General features: G+C 44.2%; 1 pseudogene; it reads right to left on the reverse strand.

Moving 5' to 3' along the window:
- Positions 1–2257: 2257 nt before the first annotated feature.
- Positions 2258–2371, reverse strand: LOC136658062 (5S ribosomal RNA; annotated as a pseudogene).
- Between the last annotated feature and the right edge of the window lie 15009 nt (positions 2372–17380).

Raw genomic sequence — 17380 nt, forward strand, 5'->3', positions numbered from 1 at the left:
AGGAAAGAGAAGACAATTGACTCTACCCTACCTAGAATACACTGCTTTCATTGGGTACGGTGGCTGTCAATCAACTTGGATGAAGAGTACTGTACCAAATTAGCACTAAAGGAGCAGCTTTATCAGAGGTATTACTGAACAATTGAATGAGGCAGGGTGATCAGATCCAGGAAGGCTCCCCTGCCTTTAATCACTGAAACATGAGAAAAGTTGTGGCAGTCAATGTTGTCTCTTACTTGTCTGCTCAACTCCTCCATTGAGAAATCAATGAAAAAGGGGCTTACTCTTGTGCATTACCCAGAAGTAGGTCTCAATGGGTTGAATGGGATTTTCTCCCAGTAAGGGTGTATAGCAGCCATTTTCAACCACTGTACCATGGCACACTGGTGTGCCGCAAGTGGTGCCACAGAAATTTGGGGGAAGGTCATTTATTAGTAGGGCCAAGAGGGAATGTGCACTCCCCACTGGCAACATGGTGTGCCTTGTCAATTGTCAAAAACCTGGTGGTGTGCCTTGACCATTTTAGAGCCTTGTCAGTGTGCCGTGAGATGTAAAAGGTTGAAAATCACTGGTGTATAGGATTGAAGCCTGAACTTTGATAGGATTATATCTTCTCATCTGGTGAATCTGAGTTTCTTATAGCTCACATATCTCTTCAGACGTTCCTTTTCAAGGTACTTGTCATGCTTTTCTGCCTGCCATCAGGGAGTTGACCAAATCAATCACTGGGCAGGGACCCATGCTCATCAGAGGGCCAGATTGACCCCTGAATCCTCAGTACCAGTGACTATGGCACTGCTCATAGACCCCTCAGGGGGCACCACTGGGGGCCAACTACAGGGCTTTGTCCCAGACCTCAAGCAACCTGGTTCCAGGACTACCCCATATAGTTACATGGTGGGGGAACATCCAAGCCATTTAGGGGAGTTTAGGCATTTTGTGTCCCCATGGGTATTTTCTCTTCTGTAGCTGCATGGTGCCATGACCGCATTGCGACGCCACCTCCAGACATTCGGCGATTATGTCATCATGTCATCCGTGAACTAGCTCTGTGCTGTGGAGAGCTCGACTTGGAGGTGCATGGCCACTCAGCCACACACCTTAGAAGGAACAGTGAGGGTATCTTATGTTCCAACCTGACCTGACATGATCCAGGGGGAAGCTGTTTGTTACATCTTCAGTCTGATGACAAAAGTGCAGGGAGGCTTTAAACTACCATCAGCCAAAGCAGCAGCCAGCTTTCACCCCCTTGCTGTCAATTTCAAATTTCTGGGCTGGCACACATGGCTGGAGACAAGCAGCTTGGGACCGCAATTCAACACATAACTGTGCCCAGCCGTCATATTACTTCTTGTTTCTCTAAAGATCGGTGCTGGCAATTTAGCAGTTCAAAGAATAATCAAACAATATTGTGCCAGTTTTAATTGAGCTAAGAATGAGAGAGTGCACTAATGAGCAATAATTAAATTTGGGAACTAATCCAGTGTTTCTGTTAAATTACATTCAGTTCAGCCATTTTGATTGTTTTTGGCAATATCTATTCGTTAAGGAAAATGTCTTTAAAAAAGTACTACTTGCTCACCAATACACAGTAGAGAAGCAGAATTTTTGAAGTAGTGGAAAAGCAAGGTATTGAGAGCAGTAGCTATAGCCTTGAGCTTAGAAATGGGCTATGTCAGAATGCCAGATGCAAGGGAGGGCACCAAGATGGAGGTCTCTTGTTATCTGGTGTGCTCCCTGGGGCATTTGGTGGGCCGCTGTGAGATACAGGAAGCTGGACTAGATGGGCCTATGGCCTGATCCAGTGGGGCTGTTCTTATGTTCTTATGAGCCTTATTTGAAAATACTGGCACAACTGTGAAATATCTATGGTTAGCTAAATCTAGATTAGCACCTGTTTACGAATCAATTAAGTTCAATGGATTCCAAGTTAGGGCTACTTCAGCAGTGTCCTTTTTAATTCAAAAAGATTTCTGACCACAAAACACAATGAAATATGTACACGTGCGTAGATCTTTATTTATCTTTTATCTTAGGGTTTATCTATATTAGTTCTAGCATTCTAGGTGGTGAGGGGATGGGGAAAGAACCCTGCTAAGGAAAGAAGCACCTTTTAAAATGGTGGATCTTTTGAATGAGCAATTCATCTCAAACATATTCAGTCTTTCTCTGTTCATCCTAGCAAAGGATCCCTCCCAGTGGCTGTCACTGATGTCTCTCTGGTTGGCAACCTTCAGTCTCGAAAGACTATGGTATAAGCCTACAGCACCCGGTATTCCCAGGCGGTCTCCCATCCAAGTACTAACCAGGTCTGACCTTGCTTAGCTTCCGAGATCAGACGAGATCGGGCATGTGCAGGGTAACAGTAGATGTCTCTCTGTTGTGTTTCTTTTTCGATTGTGAGCCTTTTTGAAACAGGGCTCAGTGATATTACAAGACAGTGTGCTGGGGGTGGGTTTGGGTGGGGAGGTCTGGTATTAGGGTGAAGTCCAGCAGGCAGCAAAGTGTTTGGAGCCCCCCTTAAGAAAAAAAGCAAAAAGAAGGAAGAACCTGGAAACCCCTGTAGTTGAACTTGGCAGAGGAGGTCCTCTTTGCTATGGATATCAAATTAGTAGAGCAGGGTTTTTTCACTGGTGATGCTGTGACCCAGGTAGACTAGCCAGGCTACACTTCCACCTATATTAGGAAACAAGTTAAGGAATGATGACTTTGCCATGGTTTTAAAGACTGAGATGCTCCAGCAGTTTCATTAAGCTTATCTCAATGAATAAGTTGCCTTTTCAATATAATTTAAGGATTTATAGTTCTAGTTTATGAATTATTGTATCACTTGAGATTTCAGGAAAGGTGGCTAAGACTGCAATCCTAACCACACTTTCCTGAGAGTAAGCCCCATTGAACATAATAGGACTTACTTCTGAGTAGACCTGGTTAGGATTGTGCCCTTTTTTTAAAAAATATACACACATATGCACCAATAAAAGTAAATATTTGAACACACTTGCTAGCATCTCCAGGCCTTCCTTTTCTAGGATCTCTCAAGTTTTATTTTCATCATACTTTAAATAGATGTAGAAACTTTCAGCATTAGAGAATCTCTGAAAAATGTTGAACACCAAGTTGTCTCCTTCCAGTTTATGGTGAAAGTATTTTAACCAGGTGCATTAATTTCTTAGGATTTCTGCTCCTTATCACACCAGCAAATGGAACCCAGGAGGTCGATCACAAAGGAAAAATTGTGATGCAAACCCCAGGTTTAAAATACTGGCACTTTTTGCTTTTTCTTAATGACAATCTCCAACACAGGCAAGTTCCCACAGAAGCTTTATGCGGCAGATGACATATTGCTGCTGCCATGGCTAGAGAAAGCTGAGATAGTGAGAATCTGACACTGTAAATAAATTATACTGTGAGAAAATGAATCCCATCCACATTCAAACAATTATGAAAGCCTGAGTTTTATACATGACCACCCCAAGGCTCAGAGAAGCAGTAAGAACATTGGGCATGCATTCTAACCAAGGCTGAAAAAGACTGCACTGCTGTGGTTTGAAGTTTTGACTGGTATACTAAAGCAGAGCGGGGAAAAACTCAGAAAAATACCAGGTAATTGTGTGCTTCACAAATGACAGAGATGGATCTAATCAGAACCAATAAAAATCAGCACATTTCTAGGCTTCTATATATTGCTACTCCTTTCGTCTCTGGAGTCCATCACACTCTAGCAAGAAGGAAATCCAGACTGAAGCAAAGTGGAAAGGAACTGGATCAGTTGTTGGTGACTCCCATTACATTCTAAGGCAGGGGTGTCAGACTCATTTCATACAGTGGGCTGAATAGCATTTCATTTCAACAGAATTCATGGCTCCAGCTGAGAGCCAGAAGTGACATCACTAAGCAAGAAATGATGTCATTAAGCAATGATGGCCAGAAAGAAGCACTTCATTCTCATATAGGAACTCATTAGTTGCAAATGACAGAAGAGAAAATGTGTAAATCTTGATCATATTTTTAAGATATGGGAGAGCCCAATCACATGGGCTACCCTTTCAGCCACACTGCTCACAGCTAAGGAGCCCTGTGAAGTGATATCTTGGCAGAAACGGCACTGCTGAAAGCGCAGCCCATGTGATAATTGGGTTCCTCAGCGCCCTGGTGGCCGTATCCCTCCCTCACTTTGTTTCGTCTGCTCCTTTTCCCATAGTGTTCTATGACTTCTAAGGTCTCCTTCTGTCTCTCCCTCCCAGAGGTTCAGCAAAAGTGATGCTTCTGAAAAGGTAGTGCTGGGAGAGCCCATATATCATGGCGCTAGATAAAAATCTTCCACCTGCACCTACAGAGAGACTAATAGGAAGCAGGAAGTCCTCTAGCATGAAGGCTAATTGCCTGTTCAGCTTCTTGGTTAAGCAAGATTGTAAAACAAGAAGCACTCATGCTGCAAGTAATGTAATGTAATGGAGGTGAGGGCCCTTAATCCATGGATTTGTGGATAACTGAATCCATGGATACTGAATCTGCAGATATGGGAACTCGCCTGTACTAACATGAAGATAAAGAAATGTAAAAAAAAAATTAACATCCACTTCTACATAGATGTTGAGTGATTTCCATTTAATTCTATTCCCAATTGTAAATATAGGATATAATAAAAAGAACACAGTGTCAAATCAATTACAATTTCATTGGAGTTCAGAAAGGTCTTGTGACAAAAATTGAAATGGAAACAATTTGCACTAAAGAAAGTAGATTCAATCTCTAATCCCCGAAGCAGAGAGAGACAAGTTGGTGATTAACATTTTAGAAGCCTTTGCATGCTTCTGCAAGTGAATAACATTTTATTTAAACTAGGCCCTGTGTCCTTAGCACTAACTTCATGGTTTATAGTTCAGGTGAAGGTGTGTTAAAAATTATCTGGTATTCAAAGCACATCCTCAATCACTCATTTCAAGGGGCCATGGTGTTGCCAATCTCCATTTCATATTAAGTAAAATATTTATTCCGTGTAATGCAATACTAAAAATTTTTGCTAACACCGACGTCTGCAGAAACAGAGAGCACCACCTTGAGAGAAAGTGCTACTCAGTGCTTAGGTAAGCCATTTTTTAGAAGGCATATGGTTTTGATACCTTGTTAAAGTGATCCCACACAGATCTGGCATCTTTATTATTATTATTATTATTATTATTATTATTATTATTATTATTATTATTTCATTAATTTATAACCCGCCTTTTTGCCCCATGGGCACACAAGGCAGCCTACAACAATTAAAAATATAAAATTAACAATTAAAAACAATGATAAAAACAATTTTCAAATAATTAAAAAAACTAAAACAAACCCCGTGGATTCTAATATAAAGGAGAAAGAAAAGCCAGCCAGCCTGTCAACAGTTAAAAGCTTTTTGAAATAAAAAGGTCTTCAGTTCACGCCAAAATACTAGCAACGAGGGAGCAGCTTTCAATTCTAAGGGGAGGGTATTCCAAAGTTCGGGGGCCACCACCGAGAAGGCCCTCTTCCTTTTACTGGGGCTTGCCTGAAAGCCTGGTTGTTACCTGTGCTGTCTTTTGCATTCTAGTGACATTAGGCTTTCTATACAATCCAGCTGTCTCCAGAGGTTAACAATGAGAAGCTGAGGCTGCCAACCAATCATTTCCAGCTTGGAGTCAGGCTGAATTGTTCCAAAAAGGGAAATAGTTTTCCAAGGCAGGAGCCTTGGAGTTAAAGGAGAGCCTGAAGTGACAAGAGTCAGGACCCACTTCAGGAAGGGCCGGTGCTATCATTAGGCCAGCTAGGCAGCCACCTAGGGCACAGACCTCAGAGGGGTACAGTTTTATACAGATTAGTTTTTCTAACCCATGTAAAATGTAACTGACTATATTTTTTTTATTTTAAGATAAGTACCCCGACAGTGCTATGGAATATAACTGATTATAAAGTCTTATGGGGAAAAAATTGGAGGGGGGTACAAGTAGTTAACTGTGTCTATGGTACAAAATAGCCTGCCACCGTCCCTAACTTCAGGATTCTTGAATTTGCTATATATGTGATAATGAAGTGTATTATGACTTTAACAACAACAACAACAACAACAACAACTAGGTAACTAGGTATTTATATACCACCTTTCTGGTCATCGGATTACTCCTCTGACTTTATACATAGGCAGGCATTTCTAAATCCCTCAAGGGGATTTTTACAGTCATAGAGATTCTCTCTTTCAAGAACCAACAACATTTCAGAATGGATCTTCCTGGTTTGGTCTCACTTCTGGCCTCCAGTTCTCCCACGCAGGCTGACAAGCAGCTCCATCTCTCACATGGAGGGCAGCCAAGACGCTTCTTGCTCACACCAAGAGCAGGTGGAATCACTCAGCTCGGCTTGTCAGCTGCTTCAAGGCCTCACCATTCTCAGCCCTTCAGGGAGCTGCCAGTGTCCTCGAACTGGCGACCTTCTGATGTTATCTTTGGGCTAACAGAGGCTCTACCCTCTAGACCAGACCTCCTGACTTTATTTTCTTTCCACATATCTTGTGCCTTTATTTGGGGAGGTATCTGCCCCTGCCCCCTTCACCTCATCCCCAAAAGGAAGATCTGCATCAAAGGGCGTAGAGTATGACATCGCTGATGGTTTTCAAAGGGAGACTAATCACAGTTCAGAATGCACATGAGAGGAGATTTATTAACAGTGGTCAGTAGATTGGTCCACAATACAAACAAGCAGTCATTTGCCCGTGGGTGTTGTCACTCCCCCAGTTAACCTCACAGGAGCACCATAAATCAAGGTCTTTCATTAAAACTCTCCATCCCCTGAACCCTGGGCCACAGGAAGGTGATATGTAGACCTGATTGCAAACTTGCAGAAGGCTGGCAACCTCCAATACGGCTGCAGCTTGGATGGCCCTTGGTCCTCTGGAGATTCTGTGCTTATGCTCCAGAGCAGTGATTCTCAAACTAGTGGGTTACAACCCACCAGTTTGTGCAATGCTTCCCCTTTCTCTTTAAGGGGTTGAGGAAGGGGAGAGGCAGCAATGCGATCCCTAGGATCATGTCGCTAAGGGGGGTGAGGGAGGTAAGTGCTTTCCACTTACTTGTAACTAGGTAGGGCTGCTGGGGCCTGCAGGAGGTGTGAGGAGCCCTGTGCAGATGTTGGCAGGGCTCCCCAAGGCTTGGAATGTTCAGTAAAAGCAGACGCAAAGCCCTTCCATTTGGAGGTGCTTTTTGCCTGCTTTTACTGAACATATCAAGCCTTGGGGAGCCCTGTGGAGGACTGCGCAGAGCTCCTCACACCTCCTGCAGCCTCCAGCAGGCCTACCTAGTTACAAGTAAGTGAAAAGCACCCCCCTCGCCCCCTTAGCGATGTGAACCTGGGGATCATGTGACTGCCCTAGCCCCTCCTCCTCAAACGCTTACTGGGGGAATAAAGCTCTCTCAAAGTTTGAGAAATGCTGCTCCAGATAATTCCCTTCATGTTCTTGCTTTCTGCTTTCTTGCAGCTGGGAACCTCTCTGCATTTTCCTCCACACTCCCAGCTCTTTCCCTCCTCTGCGTGCCTCCCCGGTCTTTCTTCACCCCCCCTTCTGCCTGTCTATACCTTGCTCCAGCTTGTATTCTGTTTCCTAGCTTTCCCATTCTTCTCCTGCTTCTTCATCTCTTTCTTTCTGTGGCTTTCTACTCTCTCTCTCTCTCTCTCTCTCTCTCTCTCTGTCCTCCTCTCACTTCCCTGTATTTGAACATAAGAACAGCCCCACTGGATCAGGCCATAGGCCCATCTAGTCCAGCTTCCTGTATCTCACAGCGGCCCACCAAATGCCCCAGGGATTACACCAGATAACAAGAGACCTCATCCTGGTGTCCTCCTTTGCAACTGGCATTCTGACATAACCCATTTCTAAAATCAGGAGGTTGCACTTGCACATCATGGCTTGTACCCCATAATGGATTTTTCCTCCAGAAACTTGTCCAATCCCCTTTTAAAAGCATCCAGGCCAGTCGCTATTACCACATCCTGTGGCAAAGAGTTCCACAGACCAACCACACGCTGAGTAAAGAAATATTTTCTTTTGTCTGTTCTAACTCTCCCAACACTCAATTTTAGTGGATGTCCCCTGGTTCTGGTGTTATGTGAGTTGCTTTGAAATTCTCCTGCCCTTGGCAATCCCTGTCCCCTCCCAAACTGCAAGCTGGGCCAAGACCTCTTGGATTCTGTTGTTTCCAAGATGACCAGCAATAATGGCATCACTGGCCATTTCAGGACAATATGGCCTAGCATGCTTGACATGCCTGCGGGGCAAGACTAAATTCCACAGGGCTGAATTTCTCAAACTGGGATTTCGTGACACCCTAGCCTGAGGGCGTTAGCCTCTGACCCCTTTGTTATCAAAAGGGCTGCTTTGTTTAGGGGAATGATTACACTGCCCTTGTTGGAACATTAGGACCGTAGGCTGGATAACAAGACTGCATAATGCAGAGCAATTCCGTTTTGCTTAAAGAGGAGACTGAGAGAAAGATAACTTTCAATAAAAGATTATAGTTTTATTACAAAAGCACAAAGGTAAACATACTGCACATGGAGGAATGATAAGTGCATGTTTCTTGGTCCTAATACTTGAATCCAGTGTACCTAGCTTTCATGATGGTTGTGTGTGAAGAGTATTTGGTGCATCCAAGGAAAACAGATAAGGAAGGGTTGTAGGGAAGGATTTTAGGGGTCCCTGCTATGCCAATCCCAGCTGATATCTAAAGATGGGGAGAGAAGGGGAGGAAAAAGGGGGGGTAAGAAGGGAAAGAGTTTTAGGTGCCAGATAGTTACCTGTTTTGTAGAGCCAGTTTGGGGGGGGGGGAGAAGAGTCCTGTGGAGAGGACCCTCTGACACAACACAGGTGTCTTGGTCCTTAGAGAGAGAGAGAGAGACCATGTGAGAGGAAGCCCTCTCTTAAAAGGGGGAGACAGTGCTGAGCTGGATGGTAGCTTGATTGCTAACCCAAAACTGGGTGCTTGGAGTATGTATACATTTGAATGGGGATCAGGATGTCAGTTATCCACAAAATTCAATGGGGTCTATGGCCCTCAGAGGCGGAGCAGGGGCACCCAGGAGCGCCCAGGAGGACACTGCCTCCCAGGCGTCTCGGTGCTGACTGGACCACCCCCCTCTCCCCTCCTCCTTTATAGGAGGAGTAGAGATAGGCACTCTAGAGCGTAAGTGCCTCTCTAGGGCACCTGTCTCCTATCCTCTTATAAAGTAGGAGGGGAGGGGCAGCTCAGTCGGCGCCCAGGCGCTCCTCCTAGCAGGGGCGGGGGTGGGGCAAGGCTCCGAGGCACCCCTGGAGGGTCGGCGGCTGGGGTATTTGCCCCGCTTGCCCCCCAGGTATGCCAGTGGGTTGTGTAACCATGAGCTTCTGTGTAGGTACAATTTGCATAGGAGACACTTAAACAGTAATTGGATTAAGACACAAGACTTCCTCGCATAGTGTGTGACTTTGGGGGTGGTGGTGGTTGTGTAACCATGAGCTTGTGGCTTGACCAGAGTCCTGGAAATGTGGCCTGTATGCTGGGAGAACAGTTTAGCTTGCATGATATTAGAACCAGATATATAGAAAGTCACAGCTAAAAGGCAAAAGGGGATTTTCACATAACACCTTAAGGGGTGGGGGAAGGGAGATGGTAGAGATGCAATCCCCAGGATCATGTTGCCACCAGGGGCTGTTTCCAACCTTACCTATATCCCTGCCAGTCTCTCTGGGTACAGAGAGCTCCACAGAGCCTTCTGCAGGGCTCCCTGTGGCTTTTAAAAAGTAAAAAAAGCAATCACAACCCACTTCCGGGTTGTGATCACAAAACCGGAAGGGGGTTGCGATAGCTATTTTCACATTCTATAAGCAGCAGGGAGGGCTGCTGCTTTCACTTTCTATAAGCTGCAGAGAGCTCTGTGGGGCTCCCTGTACCCCTGGGTGGCCAGTAGAGACACAGGTAAGGTAGAAAACAACCTATGTCCCCAGTGGCAACACAATCCTGGGGATCCTGAGATCCCTAGCCTCCAGCCCTTCTGGCCCTGGGAACTGTGTGGTCACCATTTCCTGTCCCTGCAAACACTTAGAGAAGTTCTCAAACTCCAGGAGTGTTTCAGAACTGCTGCCACAGGGGATATGAAGACCCTCCCTCCAAAAAATAAAAATCATATAAAAACTTTCTGCTGGGAGTTAGTTTTTCTCATATGTGCTTTCAGAGTTCTAAAATAAGACCCTGTCTTCATCTCTGTCTTTCTCTTCATTCACCTGTTCAGCATTCCACCTTGCTTTAGTTAAATATTGGTACTCATTTTTCTTCCAGTTTTTTGATTGTATTTATATTGAAATGGGAGATACATAAAATGTTCAGTGACAAAAATGACATGAGAATGGTTTCATCCAGAACTAATCTCATCCCAAAGGCCTATTTCATTGGATGCCCAGAAATAGTTGAATAGAGCTGGATCATTTCCATACTGGAAAGATTTTGCATGTTGATTTATTTATTTTATACAATGAAAAGATCTGTACCTTTTCATGCCATATCCTATCTCCACTTCCCAGCCTGGGATTGCCCCCCGATCATCCTTGGATTTACACCAGCTAAAGAGGTGGCATATGTTCAAGGTGACCCATCGGAGATCAGGTGGCCTATGGAAAGCTAAACTAACAGATATGCCAATAAAGGTCTACGTTCTAGTAAATAAATAACCTTGTGATTTATTTAGGCAGGCCGAACGTGAACTCCATTTTTCAATGGGGTTTTCACAAGTATTATTCCATTACAGAATTGCATAGCACTTCCAAATGTTTCCCTTCATACTGCAGCTGTCATCCTGGCTGCTGACGTCTCACACGTTTCAAAGTTCTCACAGGCTGCTGCACTAAGCTTTAGATTGGTTTTGTTGATATAGTCAGTTTCTTTTCTTTTTTACTAGCTAACCAGTGGCATTGCTAGGAGGGTGTGGGGGGTGAAGGCTGCATCAGATGATGCACACAGGGGGGTGACACCATTACTGGTCAAAATTTTTAAAATCTTGGTATTTTCAAATAATACCATCATGTTATATATCATTTGATGTGCAATTTCAGGCAGAAAGCAATGAAACAAACCAAATTTCAATATATCTGTTCCATCAAAGGTTATAGCCAAAAAACAAGCATCACCATGCCCACTGCCCAAGCCGTTACCCACCCACTGCATGGGAGGTTCATTATGGGGATGATGTGCTGGTTTCCCACACCAGGTGATTCAAACCCTTGTGACGCCACTGCAGCTGACTTCTCCAATTTACACTGTTTCGCAGGGGTGCCAGCGACCTCTCAATATCTCTCTGTCTCTCAGTTTTCCATCTAAGCAACTGATCCTGCTTAGCTTTCCAGGCAAGGTGATAGCTTCAGACCACACCATGCCTCCTGCCTACACCTCCTTACCAATCCTGGACTGCCTGGTCTCCTACTGGCCCATAGCATATAGCATGTGCTTTGGCAGCTGCACTGCATGCTATGGGCTGGTGGGGAATGGATTAGGCTGTAACTGAAAAAAATATATTTTTACACTAACCCCCTCTTCTATAGCAATTCATCCACTGCAACCTTCCCTTATAAAATGAAGTTGCTCTTATGACGCAAGTGTAATCACACCCCATAACAGTGTGGGTGCTGGAGTTAGCTCTTTTGCTCTGCAAGAGGCATCCCACCATGCACAGAGCACAGCAAGAGGGCATAAATATTTCTTTCTGAAGGCCGAAGTGCTCGGTCTCAAAGTGCTGAATCTGCCTGACACATGGAGCTGAATCCACAGCTAGAGATGGGGGGAAAAATGTTCTGGTTATTTATATGCATGTATTCCAATTTATCAAACACTTACCCAAACTCTAAGCATCTTGAATAATTAATAAAGCGCATACATAATAATAGACATTTACATTCCCTGATTTATTTTCCATCCAAAGTATGCCTCCCATGAAATGATTCAGAATCCCCAGGAGTGGATTCTCAACATAAACAACCAAAGTCTTCTCATCAGTCTTCCATATAAGACTGACCTGGAAACTCCACTAGTTTTGCTGGAAATGGTGGCATTCAATATAATTTTCCCATAGGAGACCACAAGGAAAAACAAGGACCCCAGATATCTCCATCACAAAGCTTTTGGTAATATTCTTCCAAGAGAAAAGTGAAGTGGAATATTGAACTGTGTTTGTTATTTCACTTTTTACAATAAAAGTAACCAAAGTAACTATATTTTCTAAGCTTATTACAAGGATGTAGCATAGAACAGGAACATTCTCATATACAAGTGTCCCCTCGTATTCATGAGAGATATGTTCCTACTGCTAGTGTGGATACCCAAAACCACAGATAGTAGTGAGCCCTACTCACATTCTCCCCCATTGTGCTCATGATTCACTTCATTTGCAAACGCTTTGCAAAAAGACAGTGGTGGGCCTCAACAGGCCTGTGTCCCGGGGCAAAAATCTGCAAAAATCCCGGGGCATTTACCCCATCAAGTGAATAGGAGGTACGCCTCTGCAGAAAAAACCTTTTCCTTCCTTTAGCTTTGGAAAAGGAAGCAGATAGTAAGAACCTAGACATAGCTGCTAGAGGAACGCTAGAGAAGGCGACGGTGAGAAAGCGGACAGCAGAGGAAGCAGCCAGACAGAGAGATGCTAATCTCCGCTTCCCAACTGCCACAGTGGGTCAATTCAGAGCTGCACCAGCGATATAGCTGGTGCAGGTCCAGATTGATCCATGAAGGCAGATTAAGCCCAGGAAGGGAGTCTGGAGTTTGCTTGTGTTGATTCCATCCACCCCCAGCCTGGTCTGCTTTCTGCCCTGCCCCCTTCAGCACCCCACTCCACCCATCCCCTCCTTGTTCTGCCCACTCCGCCCCATTCAATCCCCTCTCCAACACCCTCCAACCCCCTGCATGGGTTTACCTGCTCTGGCAGGTCTCTGTGGGTTCACTGGCATTTGGGAGGCCACTCTGGGCTCCCTGCCAGCAGGCCTGCTGCATGCTTTGGCAGAGGTTGCTTTGTGGCTGCCGTAATACCCAAGCAGTAATGCCCCATCCTTGTGAACTGAAAATGCATTTTCATAACTATACATCACAGAGGAGATATATGAACAGACACCTATTGGTTCGCTTTTTAATTAAAAGTAGCGGGGGGGGGGTGTCCCATATAGGGAACTAAGATTCCATATTTGTCCTACAGCAGGTCCAAAGCAGCTAACTGGGATGACTTTTGGGTAGACAAATGGTAGGCATGGAAAGAGGTATGCAAAACCTTCCCCATTGTCCTTTCACCCATTGTTCTTCCTTTGTTCTTCCACCAGCTGTTGCCTCCTACAGCTGCTTTTCATCAAGAAATAAGCCAGCAGAAGACTGTTCACACCTCTAGCTTGACCCATAAACAACTATAGAAAATAATGATCCCAGCTCATTTAGTTACATAGCATTTCTTGAAAGTAATTACAACCCCAACATTTCTATTGCTTATTGCTAAGTTTAAAGCAAAGGATTTATTTCTCATTCATTCATTCATTCATTCATTCATTCATTCATTCATTGTGGCTGGATTGTTTTGTTTTTGGTCAACATATCACTCTTCAGCATTTCTGGTAAAACAGGTCGAATTTTAGAAAAAAAAAGACAAAACAAGTAAAATTGGATACCATGAAAAATTTAATTAAAGGATATGATACATGAGGTAATGACTGACATTTCATAGATGAGCAAGAAAATTAGAAATTTTAAAATGCTAATTTTAATAAAGCCAATTAACGCACAAGGAATGTGTGAGAAGGCTCAAAACAAGGAAGGCAGTCCTTTGAAAAATAGATACATAAAAGGACACTATCCTGGATTGGATCTCAAGCACATTGAGAGTAATTGCTTGTTTTGCTTTTCGAAGGAATATTCCATTATATTGATTCTTCATTTACAACCCTAACACTGTAATTCTTTGGGAATTCTGCCTTGCAGGGGCAGCCCAGAACTCCCTACTGCTCAGATCCCACACCAACTTTTCCACTTCTGCAAGTGCACACCCATATATGAACCCCTACCCTCTGTGGCTTCAGAGAAAGGGGAAGGGAGGCACGGCCATACTTGCCCACCCCAACGTCCCCTTCCCTATACTGTGGGTCTTGGCAGCCATGAGGATCAAGGTAGTTATAAAAATGTTCTGTACCTTAGCAACACAAATTGTGTCAATTTCAGGGCTGCAGGGCAGTCTGTGGTACTCCCTAAAACCACTTCCCAAGAATGCGTTGTGGAAGCATTTCCAAATGTTTTCTGGGAAGTAAGTCCCAATGGAAGTGAGTCCCTCCCACCTACTCCGACAGGAGTTTGCATAGGATTTGCAGGTTAAAAGCATTTGGGTTGTTGCATTTGCAACACCACCAAGCCATTGGATAATCTTTTGAGTGATGTTGGGTCATTTGTGATGTCACCCCCCCCAAGGCTGGTACCTGGGACGGACTGCCCCCCGCCCCTCACTAGCTATGCCACTGACAAACCCTGCTGTGTTCCTGCTAGTCCATTGAAACCTACACACATACACATGCACTTACATGCAAACATATCCATATACCGTAGTCATTCAGGACGTGGGAGCAAAACAGAGGCATACAGCTCTGTTTGCTCCCACTGCCCACATGTCTGCCTGTGTTATGTGCAGATTCAGAACCCGCAGATTCCTTTATCTGTGGGTTCCCCTGAACCCACAGGCAGGCAGACCTAGACCCTCCGGAGGCAAGAGAACAGTACTACCTGCGGCCTCAGAATGGCTGTTTTGGTCAAGATGTTTAAATATAAACATGTTCAAAAACAATCATTACATATGTTTGCTTCGGGACATTTAAATTGTCCCAAATGGTACATTCTAGGAGTTGACCCAAATGTATGTTCTTCTAGTGGGCAGGTGTGGTACAAATCCTGCCTCATACATGAAGTCATTAGATGCCCCTAGTTAAGCCATTATTCCTTAGCCTTGCCTTACACGGGGTTCACTGCATAAACAAACCAAAACAATGTCACTAACACTGGGCTAATCCTTTCAATGAACTGCAGAACAAACTTCAACAGCATGCCTTGGAGGTAGCAGGACTAATTAGGGCCAATCCCATCCATCTTTCCAGCACTGATGCAGCCTCAATGCAGCCCGAGGTAAGAGCACAAATGTTGTCTTGAGGAGGCTTCTGTGACCGCCCTCCCACACACACTGCAAGGATGCAATGCACACCCCATTGGCATGGCTGAATCAGTTGAAAGTTGGAAAGGATTGGGCCCTAACAGATTCTCATTTGGAGTGCTCCCCTCCCCCACACACATATCCTGTACCCTCACATCTGCTGTCAGGGATGATGGAGCGGAGGCAGTGAAATTGCTGAAGAGCCTGAAATTGGAGCTGATCCTATGCTGAGAGAACAGTAACTACAAAGCAAGGCTCTGCTTTGTCAAAAAGGGAAAGCTGTCAGAAGGCAGCCTGTTGTATGGGCTCAGCTACACAGGAACGCATGTCCCCCATGCAGTGGGTAAGGTTCAGAAGAGGAATATTCATTCTCATGGGACAATTTTCCACATGGAAAGAGATGCTTAACAAAACTCCATTTGAAATGATGGCAGCATCACAACCTTACCCTTCAACTCCATTACCTTGAGCAAAGTCTTTTTGTCTCCGTTAAGTATGGGGAAGTCTTTTTAAATCTTTTTTCTTTGCATCGATGTTGATTTGAGCACCCGGCTCCAGAAGTTATAACCAGATAATTGTGTTTAACGGCCTTCCCCATTGTCATCATTTAGACTGGCAGATCCCCGGGGACACGGACCCGTTCATTCTCTTTTTGCTTATCCAACAAACAGAGCACCATGTACATGGATTACATCGGGTAAATAATTAATAGGAACACTGGATAAATAATAAATAATAACAAGTAGCACAGACTCCTTGGATGTCAGCAGGAAGCGGTTAGAGTATCCCTTTGAAAATCAATTGTTGGAACCAACAAATGAACCCTGTAACAAAGACAGTATTCAATTCTGAGGTCCCCGTTGGAAAAAATGTATGAGTGCTGCTCAAATTTGATGAGCCCTCCCTTTCTTTTCTAGCCCTTCTATGATTTATCTCCATGAGTTCAAGTTGGCTTCATCACTGATGAGCAGTGAGGGATATTTACTCTATTTTCCTTATCCTTCTGGTTCCCTAATCACTCCTGAATGCATAATTGAGCACAGCAGCTTGGTTCTACACTTCCACATGTTCTCCCATTGTTTTGTGGTGCTCCGGGCAATTTCCCTTAGATTTTGCAATATCCCTGATCTCTTCAAGTCACTTTATTAAGCTCCCTTGGTAGCTTTCTTCATAGTGGGCCCTTGACAGCACTCATCAATTCTGGATACTTCAATTAATTGCACCAGCATTTTTTCAGAACTGCTAGCTGCTTTGCTTAGCTCCTTCTGCCACTGGTATTTCAGATCCTCTGGCAAAAGATACATGCTGCAGGGGTGTTAACAGCTCAGTGAGCTAAATGCATTGAAAAGCTCCTGATATTGTAAGAAGGAATCACTGGCAAAACAAGATGTAAGTGAGAATATATTCATGCCACTATCAGCAAAACATTTCAGAATTTTTTTTTTTCTGGGCATCAGGACTTTGACTCTGGCAGGCCTAATTAGCAAGCAGAATTGCTTCTATTTCCTTGAAACTAGCTGTGAGCACATCTTTTGGGATCTCTTTGGGATCTGTTCCTGAGAGGTGCAACCCAGAAACTAGATCCTTTTTTTTTAAGATGAACTGGTGCTATAGCGCTACGCCGAGGTTATCGTTCGCATTAAAATGAAAGCATGTGGTGAGTGAAATGAGAGTGTGCTGCAAGCCCCCACCAGCACTGCCTCAATGCTCTACACAAATTCTAAACAATGCTCCAAACACACATTCATTATTATGCATGTGGTTCATTACCATGCATGTGACCATGCATTAGCATGCATGTGCATGACTTCATGGAGGCAGTACACATGAAGTTAGGTATCCTCATTTAATGTCTTGTAAAATGGTTCAGTAGAATAGGTCTGCTAGAAAATTATTTTGCATTCAAATGAAAGAAGATAAGGGAAGGATGAAGTAAAAAAAGGGAAGGATTGGACTCTCCTCAAAATAAAAAGAGGAAAACAGAAGAGGACTCTGGAAGATGCCACCAACTTTCAAACTTTTCCAATCTGACTTCCAGAAAAAGAGAACTGATATGTTTTTCTCTGGGCAAACTCTGCCAGGCCCAATTTCAAATGGGCTTGTCTATTAATTCAGGCTCAGATTGAGTGAGTTAAATCATGGCCACAGTGGCGTAGCTAGAGGGGGTGCAAAGCAC

The sequence above is a fragment of the Tiliqua scincoides genome, chromosome 7 (genome assembly GCF_035046505.1).
Source record: "Tiliqua scincoides isolate rTilSci1 chromosome 7, rTilSci1.hap2, whole genome shotgun sequence".
NCBI lineage: Eukaryota > Metazoa > Chordata > Lepidosauria > Squamata > Scincidae > Tiliqua > Tiliqua scincoides.